Source organism: Carya illinoinensis, chromosome 8, assembly GCF_018687715.1.
Source record: "Carya illinoinensis cultivar Pawnee chromosome 8, C.illinoinensisPawnee_v1, whole genome shotgun sequence".
Classification (NCBI taxonomy): Eukaryota; Viridiplantae; Streptophyta; class Magnoliopsida; order Fagales; family Juglandaceae; genus Carya; species Carya illinoinensis.
Window position 1 is genome coordinate 11,410,374 of NC_056759.1, and position 14,062 is coordinate 11,424,435.

Below are 14,062 nucleotides of genomic sequence, written 5' to 3' on the forward strand. Positions count from 1 at the left end.
GCAACAAAATAAACAACAAGCACACAAAGAACACCAAGATTTAAGTGATTCGCCTCAATGTGAGCCTACCCACTGTCGGGGTTAGTCTCAATGAATTCACTATGAACAAAAGATGGAGTACAAGAGATGAATCACAAAATCTTCTATCCCAAAGCCTCAATACACCTAATGAATCTTAGGATTCTTCACAAAAGGAGTCTCTCTCTCTCTCTCTCTCTCTCTCTCTCTCTCTCTCTCTCTCTCTCTCTCTACAAAGTTTGGCTGCTGATTAGTCCAAAATACATGAAGAAAATCACTCCTGCTCCAGCGAATCCTCGAGCGGGTGTTGAGCAAAACTCTCTACATGCATACCGCTCGAGCAAAGCCTAGAGCGGGTGTCAAGCGAAACTCCTTGTTTCCATTTCACTTGAGCGGAGTGTCGAGTGAAGTGTTGGGCTCAGGTTGCTTGAGCCAGGGTCGAGCCACAGTCGAGCCAAGGTCAAGCAACAATCAAGCCAAACCTCAAAAAGTACATTTTCAGCAGGACCACTCGAGCGAAGTGTTGAGCTCAGCCAGGGTTAAGCAACAGTCAAGCCAAGCCTAAAAAAATACATTTTTAGTAGGAAATCAAGCCAAACTCAACATGAACACTAGGAAAAAGGTCAATTAGGAAGAGAAAAAGGTTCAATTCCTAAGCATCTAGCTAGTTGAGTGAAAAATATTTCCATCAATGTCTTACCTGAAAACCAAAAGGAGTAGTTCTATTCTAAGCACCAGAGCAAGCAATTCCACAACATAAAAGATCTAAAAGGTTTGCAGTCATGAATGCACAGTAGGAATGTCCCCGAACAGCAATTTTGTTTGGATGAGCCACCTTAACAAGGGAAGCATAAAAAAATTTGGATCAAAATTTCACACTCAGAGCCACAAAAACAAAATTCATAAGAAAAAGAATGGTGCAGCTCACTCCACGTCGGATAATTTCTTCGACCGCAGCATCTGCACTCGCAACCAACTGCTCTACATACTTGCCCAAGTCATTTAACATATAGATCCTGAAGCTATATTTGCATAGTTTATTCAGTGAAACATAATTAGCCAGAAAAGAAAAAAAAAGAAGACAAGCAAGCTTGTTTGGTTAACAATGGGATTAATCTCCTTTTCATCATCAATCAAATGAAAAATTGTGTTAAGTTCAGAAAGGCGTTATATATCCTCATATGATTAGGATGGAATTCCCACATCTTTGTAATTATTTGAAACTTATTGAAACATTATATCCATTTACCTGTCATTTGCCTCATTGCCCTCACCAATAATAGGAATTGTTGGTCCAGATAGAATAGCAAACCTGCAAGTATATGAGGAATCAAAAATTTTTCAATCATGTTCACACCAAGCAAGACACTAAATGGAAGTAATTGGATAGAGGATAATGACAAAATGCCAAAGAAACCAAAAGAGAGAATATAACCAAACAATGGGAAGAGGTAAATCATGCCTTCTAGCTAGCCAAAGGAGCAGTGTGTTGTGAAAAACGATGACAATGAATTGAAAAAATAACACCGAATGAGAAAACGATCACACACGCAATCACACACGACACAAGATGTACGTGGTTCGGCAAATTGCCTACGTCCACGGGAGCTGCAGAGGATTTTTATTATTGAGGAATCACACTACAAGATGGGTCACAACACTGTTCATCCACAGTGTTTTCGTAGCTGCTCTGTTACAGACTTAAGAGGCAAAAATCAGATTTATAGTTCAAACAGCGGAATCCCTAAATCGTATGTTCGCTCGAGCGGCGTGTCGAGCGCGCGTCGAGCGAACTTCCCTTCCGCATCCCGCTCGAGCCCACTGTTGAGCTGACGTCGAGCGTTCGACTCTGCCTGATTTCGCTCGAGCGGCCAATGCCTCCGCTCGAGCGAACTCCTCTTGCTCGAGCTCACTGTCGAGCCAACATCGAGCGTTCGACTCTGCCTGACTTCGCTCGAGCGGCCAATGCCTCCGCTCGAGCGGTGTGGACCAGACTCCACATTCCTCAACAATTCTCCCACTTGGAGACTGGTACACTCGCTGTATCTCCGTCTTCCTCAAACATGATATCCTCCACCTCTGCAACTCACTGCTCCTGTCTTCATTCTAGAAGACCAACTGAAGTTGCGCACAACTTCAGTTTCTCAAGCGTAACACCCTTTGTCAACATATCAGCAGGGTTCTTGCTTCCACATATCTTTTCAAGTAACAACTGTCCGTCATCTAACAATGACCGTATGAAGTGGTACCTGATCTGAATGTGCTTGGTCCTGGAATGGAATGCTGGATTCTTGGCAAGGAATATGGCACTCTGACTGTCACTGTAGAGAGTGCCTTTCTGATTCTTCTTACCCAATTCTTCCAAGAAGCCTTGTAGCCATACCATCTCCTTTGCAGCCTCTGACACTGCAATATACTCAGCTTCAGTTGTAGACAAAGAAACTGTTTTCTGTAAATTAGAACCCCATGACACTGCAGTACCACCAAGTGTATAAACAAAGCCCGTGGTACTCTTTCTGCTGTCAATATCTCCAGCTAAATCAGCATCAACATAGCCCTGCACCTCCAAGCTCTCTCCAGAGAAACATAAACAGGTTTCTGAGGAACCCTTTAGGTACCTCAAAATCCACTTCACTGCTTCCCAATGTTGCTTTCCTGGGTTACTCATGTATCTACTCACAACTCCCACTGCATGGGCAATATCCGGTCTTGTACAAACCATAGCATACATAAGTGAACCAATGGCTGAGGCATAAGGAACCTTACTCATGTAATCTCGTTCCTCCTCTGACTCTGGTGACTGATTCTTGCTGAGTCTGAAGTGACTTCCCAAGGGTGTGCCAACTGGTTTGGCCTTGTCCATATTGAACCTGCTGAGTACCTTTTTCACATACTCAGCCTGTGAGAGTCTCAACGTACCTCTGACTCTGTCTCTGACAATTCTCATGCCAAGGATTTGCTTTGCAGCTCCCAAATCCTTCATTGCAAAGTGCTCTGACATCTGCTTCTTCAGATTATTGATCTCATCAATACTAGCCCCTGCAATAAGCATGTCATCCACATACAATAGCAAAATAATATAAGAATTGTCAAAATGCCTGACATAACAACAGTGATCTGCCTGACATCTAATATACCCTGCACTGTGCATAAAGTTGTCAAATTTCTTGTACCACTGTCTAGGAGCTTGCTTCAGGCCATACAAGCTCTTCTTCAGTCTGCAAACTGAACCTTCCTTTCCCTGTACCACAAACCCCTCAGGCTGGTGCATGTAGATGTCTTCTTCAAGGTCTCCATGAAGAAAAGCTGTCTTCACATCTAACTGCTCAAGAAATAGATCTTCAGTGGCAACCATAGCCAGTACCATCCTGATAGTTGTGATCTTTACCACAGGAGAAAAGATCTCAGAGTAGTCAATACCCTGCTTCTGCTGAAAGCCTTTTACAACAAGTCTAGCCTTGTACCTCTTACTGCCATCATGCTCAGTTTTCACCCGGTACACCCACTTGTTGTGTAATGCCTTCTTCCCTGATGGAAGTTCTGTCAACTCCCATGTCTGATTCCCTAGCAAGGAATCCATCTCGTCTTTCATGGCCAGCTCCCACTTGCTAGAATTCTCATCTTGCAAGGTTTCTTCATAACTCTGCGGTTCTCCACCATCTGTCAACAGAATGTAATTCAAAGTAGGTGAGAAACGCTGTGGGGGACGTATAGTCCTAACTGACCTGCGAATTGCAACTGTAGGAGTAGACGGTTCTGAAACTGCCTGCGGAATAATAGGAATGGGTGTACTGGACCCACTCTCCCCGTCACTCTCATCTCTACACTGCACTGTGACCTCTGGTAGGTCATCCAATCCTACAAACTCGGACTCCTGAGGAGCTACTGCAGGAACTGTACTCGACTTATCCTTGTACATCATTTTCTCATTGAAAATCACATTCCTGCTTCTTATGATTTTCCGACCCTGATCATCCCAGAAACGATAGCCAAATGCCTCGTCTCCATAGCCAATGAAATAGCATTTCTTTGACTTAGCCTCAAGCTTACTGCGAGCATCAGAATCAACAAGCACATAAGAAAGACAACCAAAGGTTTTAAGGTGAGAAAACTTAACCTCTTTCCCGCTCCAAACCTCCTCAGGCAATCCACAATCCAGTGGAACTGATGGCCCTCTGTTTATCAAATAAACGGCAGTGCTGACTGCATCTGCCCAGAAAGTGGGTGGTAGTCCAGCGTGCAACCTCATGCTTCTAGCACGCTCATTAATGGTCCTGTTCATACGCTCAGCAACTCCATTTTGCTGTGGTGTCCCAGGAATGGTCTTCTCCATTCTGATACCCTGAGCTGCACAGTACTCCTTGAACCCGCCATCAACATACTCACCACCATTGTCAGACCTCAAACACTTCAGTTTCAAGCCTGTCTCTGTCTCAACCATGGCTTTCCAAGTTTTGAAAACATCAAATACTTCAGATTTATGTTTCAAAAAATAAATCCATACCTTTCTACTATGGTCATCAATGAACGTAACATAGTAGCGAGAACCTCCAAGAGATGCAACTGGAGAAGGACCCCACACATCTGTGTGCACAAGATCAAGTCTTCCTGTCTTTGGCGTCCTGCCACTTTTCAAGAAGCTGACCTTCTTTTGCTTCCCCATAACACAACTCTCACACATACCGAGATCAACTGTCTTCAGTTCTGGTAGCTTGCCTCTAGACAGAAGTTCCGTCATGCCCTTCTGACTCATATGGCCAAGCCTACAATGCCACAAATCTGCTGTGCTCTCTGCAACGGTAGTAGCAATAGTGTCAATTAAACCAGTAGTCATATAAAGTGTACCCGTTTTCTTACCCCGTGCTAGTACCAATGCCCCTTTTGTGACCTTCCAGGTGCTATCTGAGAACACCACTGAATGACCACACTCATCAAGCTGCCCAACAGAAATGAGGTTCTTCTTCAACTCAGGAATGTGCCTGACCTTTTGCAAGGTCCATTTGTTCTTGCCAGGGAGTGCAATGTCAATGTCTCCCATCCCCACTACGTTCAAAGCCTCACCATCAGCCAAATATACCTTCCCAAAATCACCTGCAACATAATTCCTCATTAGTTCCCGGTGGGAAGATGTATGGAAGGAAGCCCCTGAATCCAGTATCCAGTCATCAACTGGACTATGAACTGCAAGCAATAGTGCATCCTGTACTTCTTCAGTTACCACATTAGCACTATCATTCTCCGTCTTCTTGGGGTTTTTGCAGTTTTTCTTTATGTGGCCAGCTTTGCCACAATTCCAGCAAGTTGCCTGCTGACCAGGCCTCGACTTGCTCTTGCCCCTATACTTTGATTTTGATCTTCCTCTGTTTGAATTCCTGTCATGTGATCTCCCTCGAGATTCAACATTCAGGGCTGAACTCAAACCCGAGGTCTCGCCTGAATCTTTCCTGCGCACCTCCTCAGCCAAAATCAAATCACGAATATCATCATACTTCAGTTTATTTTTACCAGCAGAATTACTAACAGCCATTCTCATGGCTTCCCAACTATTTGGCAATGAAGCCAATAGTATCAGTGCACGTATCTCATCATCAAATTCAATTTCAACAGACGACAATTGATTTGTGATAGTATTAAAATCATTCAGATGTTGTGCAACAGACGTACTATCTGCCATTTTCAAATTGAATAACTTTTTCATCAGATGTACCTTGTTATTCGCTGACGGCTTTTCATACATACCTGACAAAGCCGCCATGAGATCCGCCGTCGTCTTCTCCTTGATGACGTTGTGTGCAACGGATCTCGACAGGGTCAATCGAATAACCCCCAGAACCTGTCGATCCAACAGATTCCAACTAGCATCATCCATCTTTTCCGGTTGCTGCCCCAATAGTGGAAGATGGAGTTTCTTCCCATAGAGGTAGTCCTCTATCTGCATCCTCCAGTATCCAAAATCCGTGCCATCAAACTTCTCGATCCCCGATACCTTCAATTCATCTCCAGCCATCGTTTCTCCTCAGACCCGAACCTTGGCTCTGATACCAATTGTTGTGAAAAACGATGACAATGAATTGAAAAAATAACACCGAATGAGAAAACGATCACACACGCAATCACACACGACACAAGATGTACGTGGTTCGGCAAATTGCCTACGTCCACGGGAGCTGCAGAGGATTTTTATTATTGAGGAATCACACTACAAGATGGGTCACAACACTGTTCATCCACAGTGTTTTCGTAGCTGCTCTGTTACAGACTTAAGAGGCAAAAATCAGATTTATAGTTCAAACGGCGGAATCCCTAAATCGTATGTTCGCTCGAGCGGCGTGTCGAGCGCGCGTCGAGCGAACTTCCCTTCCGCATCCCGCTCGAGCCCACTGTCGAGCTGACGTCGAGCGTTCGACTCTGCCTGATTTCGCTCGAGCGGCCAATGCCTCCGCTCGAGCGAACTCCTCCTGCTCGAGCTCACTGTCGAGCCAACATCGAGCGTTCGACTCTGCCTGACTTCGCTCGAGCGGCCAATGCCTCCGCTCGAGCGGTGTGGACCAGACTCCACATTCCTCAACACAGTGATGTAGGAGCTATGGCAGCAAATTCATTAGGAGAACCACGAACTTGTCCAGCAGCATCTTTTCTTTTAAATTTTTCAGGGAAAGCCCAAACCAGACATGGAAGAGGACCTTCTTTTGATGAAACATAGCCTGGTGGCAGATATAATGTTGCAGTCAGTTGAACTCCATCCTTTCTTTGGTACCTGATCATCTCTTTATGCAATGATGCCAACTGTGGGTAAGGATCAGGAAATTCGTCATTTGACATGATTGCTTGTGTGGCCAGCTTAGGATGTGGTACTGGGTGTTCTTAGTTTTTGACTCTTTGGAACTTAGTATTTTCAACTGATCAAGTCACAGATCCCCTACTTTTTTACATGACATTAAAGCAATGACGGTCTCGTAATATTTCTCTTTGTCGCTCTGCCATATTCTTTCTTTGCTGTCTGTATTTTTGTGAGTATTTGGAATAGAACCCCAAGGTAGAATTCAACATTCAGGAAGAAACCCCCCAGAAAGAACTGATATTAAAACACTTGCATTTCAAATAAGTCGAGGAATGGAATGTTCCCTTTGGGTGTAGCACCACTTCATTCAGTAAAATATAAGTGCTTTCGACATTTTCCTTAATTTTGCAATTGTTCTAAAAGTAGTTGTCCACAGCATTGGAGAGCCAGGATCCGAGTACACATCTTCTGATGACCTATCAAACAGAATGTGTGGACTAGCATCTATGGATCCAAGAGAAATCACCTAGGTTCTTGTTTGCCGTGTCCTGTACCAAGATTCATAAACTCGAGCCAGCGAATCATCACACCATGAAATACCTCTGCGGTGATAGAAAAGGTCACACATCAAAACAAGATTAAGTTAAACGTTCAGGTAGGTTTGCATATTTTGTGTCTACACCCTTCCCTGACATCTGATCATACATTGGATTTGGTGAATATTATAAGCTTCGAAAATCGAGGGATAACAAGTACCTATTCATCGTACCAATTATATACTTATGTACTAAAACCATTATGCAATATTGTTTCCAATACGATAAGGAAGTTGAAATAAGATAAGCACCAAAAGCATGTTTATCAAACTTTTCTGTTCAATAGTTTAAAGCATGATTATCAAACACATGCAAATACATATATAAACATGTCATTGTTGAGTCCAATAAAGGAGGAACATAATCCTGCTCTCGCTTGTATTAAACCTACTAGTACCTTCTTGAGTTTGGCAAGTCTTCTAAAATAAAGTTCATGGGAAAACCTCATTGCCATACAAAGAAAAGGAAGGTCAGTTAATGTTATTAACATGACTTCAGGTTTAGATGCAGAGAAAGACCAATCTCCTTTATATAAAGATCATACTCATACCCATAACGGAGATCAAGTTGGTGTAAAATCGCTGACTGTTCACCTTCTAGTGGCTTAGCAGGCTGTTTATAAAGTATATCACGTGGCCAAACTTCCACTTTCACATCGCCTCCATCTTGTGTCTCTACCCTATAAAAGTCAACAGTTAGAGTTAACCAAGCATTTCAAAATTGTCGTCTATGAAACAAGTAATTGAATGTTTGAACAAATTGGATACTATTCATTTCAAGTAAAATGGAGAGGGTTCTATATTCTTCTCCAGAGTTGTACATGTAAAAGTTCAAAATAAAAAGAAAAAAAGCGAACCATTGAAACAAAGTGTAGAGGAATGACAACATTGGTTCAGACCATTATTAGCTGGCTCAGAACATTTACTCAATAGTCACTTGAAAAGGAACTAAGAAAAAAAAAGCTTTTAAAATACAAGACTGTTGTGTTAAAGGCAGGAAAATTAAAAGAAGAATGAGATTTTGAAAGTACATTTATCTTGTCAAACTCACCAATCAATGGCTGTAGTTGATTACTACACCTATTTTCCTAATAGAGTCGGGACACAAAATATTGCATCTATTTTCTTTCATGGACACACGTGAATAGAGTCTTGGATATGTACCAGTAGAGTGTTGAAGGCTTATCTGCTCTCCAACTGATAGAGCGCATCCCTTTCCACACACTATTGGATGTAATAGGAATATTCTCAGCAACGGGCAAATCACAGAGTTCCCTAACAAACTCCCCATCAGTTGTCCACAAATCAACCTTCTCAGGAAATCTTCCACAAGGTACAATGAAAGAGTATGGTCTGTGCATTGAACTAATCAAAAGGTACTTCCCATCTGGGGAGGGTGCCATTGATGTATACACAGCTGGTGGGCCGATCTCCTTCACAGTCCCACCTAAAGAAGCCAATACAAGTTGCGTAGTAGTCGAACAGATTTTCTTCATGTTCAACTTTTAGCAAATCCTGGATGGTTTTAACTTGAATAATGCTTTTTTGTTCATTGGACAGTATCTTTGGGCCAGTGGGAAGGAGAGGTTTACTTGGCGGGCCTCCTCGAGGTAAAGGGATGGTGGAAACTAAGAGTGTAGAATTGTTAATCCAAACATAAATATTTTCGAAAACTGCATTTAGATAGACATCAGGCGACTGAAAAAAGGTCTAGCATTCCCTGTCTCCGCATCAGCAACCTATACCCTAAGCTTACCGCTACTGTTTTCTTCCTCATCAACTTGAACATTGAATATGCCGACCATCTGGGGGCCACGTAACGAAATTGATCTTAGCACCACCCGAGTAGCCTCGTACCTCTTTCTCCGGCACGAGTGTTCCATCTGGCAATAAATGATGAATGTTAATGCCTGTGTATGATGACAGGCGACTCCTAGTATTAGATTTTCCATCGACACGAATACCGGCAAACTTTTCTTCTGGTCTTGCTAGTTCTGCCAATGGAGGCAAAACTCTCCGCTTAAGTAACAGTATCTTATTCTTATGCGGTGAGAATGCCCATGCAGGAATTGGAGGACGATCCAAAATATCTTTAATCTCCGACAGAGGAAGACTATATCCAACTCCCAGCACCAAATCGTCTGTGCATGATGTGAATCCAAAGTATGCGTCACCCACGTTACATACACTCATGGTAAAAACAGTAGGAACTCATCGCACTCCATGCAAAGATCATAAAATTTCAAATTCAATACAAGTACAAACATTCAGACTCCATTGCAGTAGTATACATAATTAGCTTCAAATTTAAAGAAACGAATGCATAACAAGACTACCTCAAGAATGCAGAAATGCAAGTTGACTTATAAGAGCAAGAGTGAAGTCCAAATTGGATCATTAAACTCAAGATAAAAAGATCAGGAAAAAAATGAAAAGATTAGAGGTTTGCCCAAAAATCAGCTTCTGTAAAAGATCAAACTAGTGGTCAGCATTCTAGAAACAATTCCCCTGCTTCCTGAAACAATTTAAGGCGGAATCAATCCAACAAAGCCCATTTCTTAAAATATTTATTTCAAGTTACATTCATTATCAGTGGGACTAGTAGTACTAGTAGAAGGAGGAGGAGGAGACGAGACAGCACCATTTTCTTCGTCGACCACCAATGCCGCATTGCCGGAGACGAGATTGCTGAATCTAGAGGTGGTCATAGCGGAGGCGGTCTTGACGGCGTATCCTAAGGAAGGAAGTATGAAGATTACGGGAGGAGCGAGGAAGAGAAAGGAAAGGTTATTGAGAGGAGATCAAGCGGGGGAAACAAGGGAGCAAGCAGAGTATAGAGGCTGTGATGGTAGACTTTGTGCAGTATTTTTGTAATTAAGAGCTCGGCTGTGCAGTTTATTTATTTGAATTTTCAAAATTATAAATAAGTAAATTTATTTTATCTAATTTTTATGGGTAATGCTCCTGTGCTCCAAATTTCTACCACTCACAATGTGACAATGTGATGCTCCTTAATTTATGAGAAATAATTTAATCACAAAGATATTATATAAAAATAAATTCACAAATTAACATGATTTGATGAAATACGTCAAATTGTAAAATTACTTTTATTAGATAATAGATCTAACATATTACGTAAAGTCATGTCAGTTTAGGAATTTATTTTTGTATAATCTCTTTGTGTCTGTAGCAGTTCTCTTATTTTATTAAAAAATTTATATTTAAAATAAAATAACTCTCAAATAGAATTGTTATAGATACAAAGAGATTATATAAAATAAATTTATAAATTGATGTAAATTCATAAATTTCATTGAATCTACTTTATAATAAAAGTAATTTTATAATATGATATGTCACATCAAACCACGTTAATTTTCAAAAATTTATGCTTCTAATTTCTTCTCTTTTTTTGGTATTTTCTATTATTTATATATATATATATATTATTAGTTGTAAAAGAATATTATTTTTTTAATTATATTCTTTTATTGGATTTTTTAACTCATTAATTTTTATTAGTTTATCAATAGGCAATGTTAGAAAATAATAAATTATATTTATAATAAAAGTAAATTAAAACTCTAGAAAATTTTTGAAAATAAGAAAAAATCAATGACTGGTTTTGCATCAAAAACTAATTTTTCTTTTTCTTTTCCTCCGCGGTAGAGCTGTGCAGTTGGTTGAACACTTCTTTCTTTAGATGGGGTGTAGATAGTTTTTGGAATAAAAAATATTGGAACTCTTACGGTAGGTTTGATAGGATTTATATCTTATGTTATCTTATTATTATAATTTTTTAAAATTTTTATATAAAATATAATAAATAATTTAATTTTTTTAAATTTTAAAATAATAATAATATAAAAAATAATATTTTATTTTACTTTTAACTTTTATTTAAAATAAAAAATTCTCATCTCACCATTTAAACATATCTTAAATCCTATCCAAAACTAGCTAAAAAGCAAATCCTATTGAGATGTGCATGTCCAAAACAAACACGACCAAAAGCGAGTAAGGCTGCCCTTTTTTAATCCCTTTCGGTTCAGTCATATAAAGAGCATCATTAAGCGTGCTTACCTCCTTCAGTCTGTTAGAAAGAGAGCTTCTCTCTGGGAAAAACTAATCCTTCTGTTCAATTTTCTTGTAGAGAAAGGTGTGAGTCTTATTTTCTCTACATCTTGCTTTCATTTTCTATTTCATTTCTACTATTTATATGTAAATATATTTATATAGTAGTATTTTTCTATCGATTCAAATTTTTCTAGATCTATAGCTCTCCAAACATAAACAGTCGACACGTGTCCCATCACGATGTTTCCCTCCTACCGATCTATTGGAACAACACGAAACCACGCCCAAAATATAGGTGCGTGACCCTCACGCGCGGCACAGGCACTTCCACAGCTCTGCCGGCTACACGCACCATACCAGCAGACTCCTTAGCTTTCGATCCTTCAGATCAGTATGACCCCACCTCCTTTCCATTAGCGCATGGTCCTCACGCCCCACTTAAGAGGTGCGGGTTGGCTATTTCGTTACTGTATATCTGTCATTCTGATGACAATCTATTTGAGTTATTATTTTTTCTAATCGGTGATATTGTAAAAGAGATTAAGGAGCTTACCAACAAATACCTCAAAACTTTCAATTATAATAATTCCGCTTACACCACCTCGTTTGAATTGTGGTTATTGTTTTGAGGTGTTGTGTTTGGAGAACTCTATCTTTTCTAACTTATATCATCTTTTATTTTAATGAAATTTTCTTGTTAGGAAAAAAAAAAGAAATATATATATATATATATATAAAGAGCTTCATTGAAAAAGCAAGGTTGCTGACTCCATCAAATAAAAACTCAATAAATACATCTCACGATTTAATTATTATATTTATAAATCCATATATATATAACACATTTAGTAAAGTAATTCTATAACATAATTTAATTTCAAAAATAAAATAAAATTTAAATTTTGTAAATCAATTTTTACTATTTAAATAATATAAAATATATACTCTATATTCTGATTTGAGAAAGGAAAATGATAAGGCCACTACTAGGGGCCACCGTTGGTCCTATTTTATTTTTTTTTAATTTTTTTTAATGATTAAGAATTTTTTTTAATATTATTATAATTTTTTTATATTTTTTTAAAATGTTTAAAAGTATTAAAAAATAATTTAAAAAAAAACTAAAAAAAAAATTGTTTTTGCCTAATTGGAAGCCACCGACGTGCTGTAGCACCGTCTTTTGAGAAATGGATCATTCGTAATAAGGAAAATGCTATTCTATTTGTGGGGGGCACCTGCTGGGATTTTTTATTTTTATTTTTACTTAGTAATAAAAAAATATTTTTTAATGATGTTTTGAATTCTGATTTTTTATTAAAAATATTTACAAATATTAAAAAAATATATGTTAAAAAAAACATATAAAATAACAAGATCCTCAAATTCAAAGCGAAGGCTGTTGTGCCGTCCATTCGGCTTGCTAGGCTGCTTTTGCTTGATCATAATAATCTACCAGTCTCTATTATTTTTCATCCAAAATTATGCGAATATAGTCAATTTTATTGATTTGACATATTTTAAATTATTTTTATATATCTGTCACTTAAATAAACAGTAAATTAAAATATATTAAATTTAAAATTAAAACAACAGTTTTCTCATCGTCCTTTGAATTTTAAAATTATGTTTACGTTTGTACTTATCTTCAATCCAAATTCTTTCTTTTACCATATTTTTAGCTGACTTAGCAAGGTTATAAGCTATAGAATTTAATTCTCTGTATGTGAATTAGAGCTTTTAGCCTTGTCTTTCACCCAGCATCCTTATTGTATCTTCAATCAATACATTATAGTCAGTACAGATTTCATCATAATCGGTTGTAGCTTTAATAATTACTTGGGCATGATCCCAAAATATCTCCATTTGCATTTCTTATAATAATCCTATATTTTTTACCTTACTATCAACCATAGCATTAAAGTTAGCTCTAACTTTTGCATTGTTAGAGAACATAATGAGAGTTGGATGAGAGGACTTGATCGCAAAAAGTTTCAAATTTAAGTACCACTGCAAATTAAAAGTTCCTTTTTTCTTTTCTTTTTTTTTTAAAGAGAAATATGGGGTTCATTAAGAAAATCACAAAATACTATATTACAAATTGATATGACATGAAGTGATATGTTAAATTATAAAACAAATATAACATATTATATTAAGTTACGACAATTTACAATATCATTTGTTATGATTGTCTTCTATACATGTAATTTCCTTTACAAATGCATGAGAACCAAGGCTACCAAGGCCTGATTTTACTTTAACCATTTTATTCACTACAACAATTCCAACCATTTCATTGCATTGTGGTGGTATGATTCCCCGAGCAAAAATTTAGGGTTTTGAAGTCGTGTATGTCAATTTTGGGCTTAAGTAAATATAGAATTAGTGGACTTTAGGCCCATGGAAACTTAGAACGCACTTGTCAAACCACTCAGATTTAAAGAAAAATCTTTAGTTCAATCCATTAGTATTTCTTAATTTTGGTCAAAGAGAGTGATTTTTCTAAATTAGGGCCTTGAACTCTTGGTAATGAATTTATTTATTTATTTATTTTTAGGGTGTGTTCATCAAAACTTAGAGTAAGTGAT

At 38.4% G+C, this 14,062-nt stretch overlaps 1 pseudogene; it reads right to left on the reverse strand.

The window, feature by feature from the left end:
- Nucleotides 1–6,582: 6,582 nt before the first annotated feature.
- On the reverse strand, nucleotides 6,583–10,234 carry LOC122274403 (annotated as a pseudogene).
- Between the last annotated feature and the right edge of the window lie 3,828 nt (nucleotides 10,235–14,062).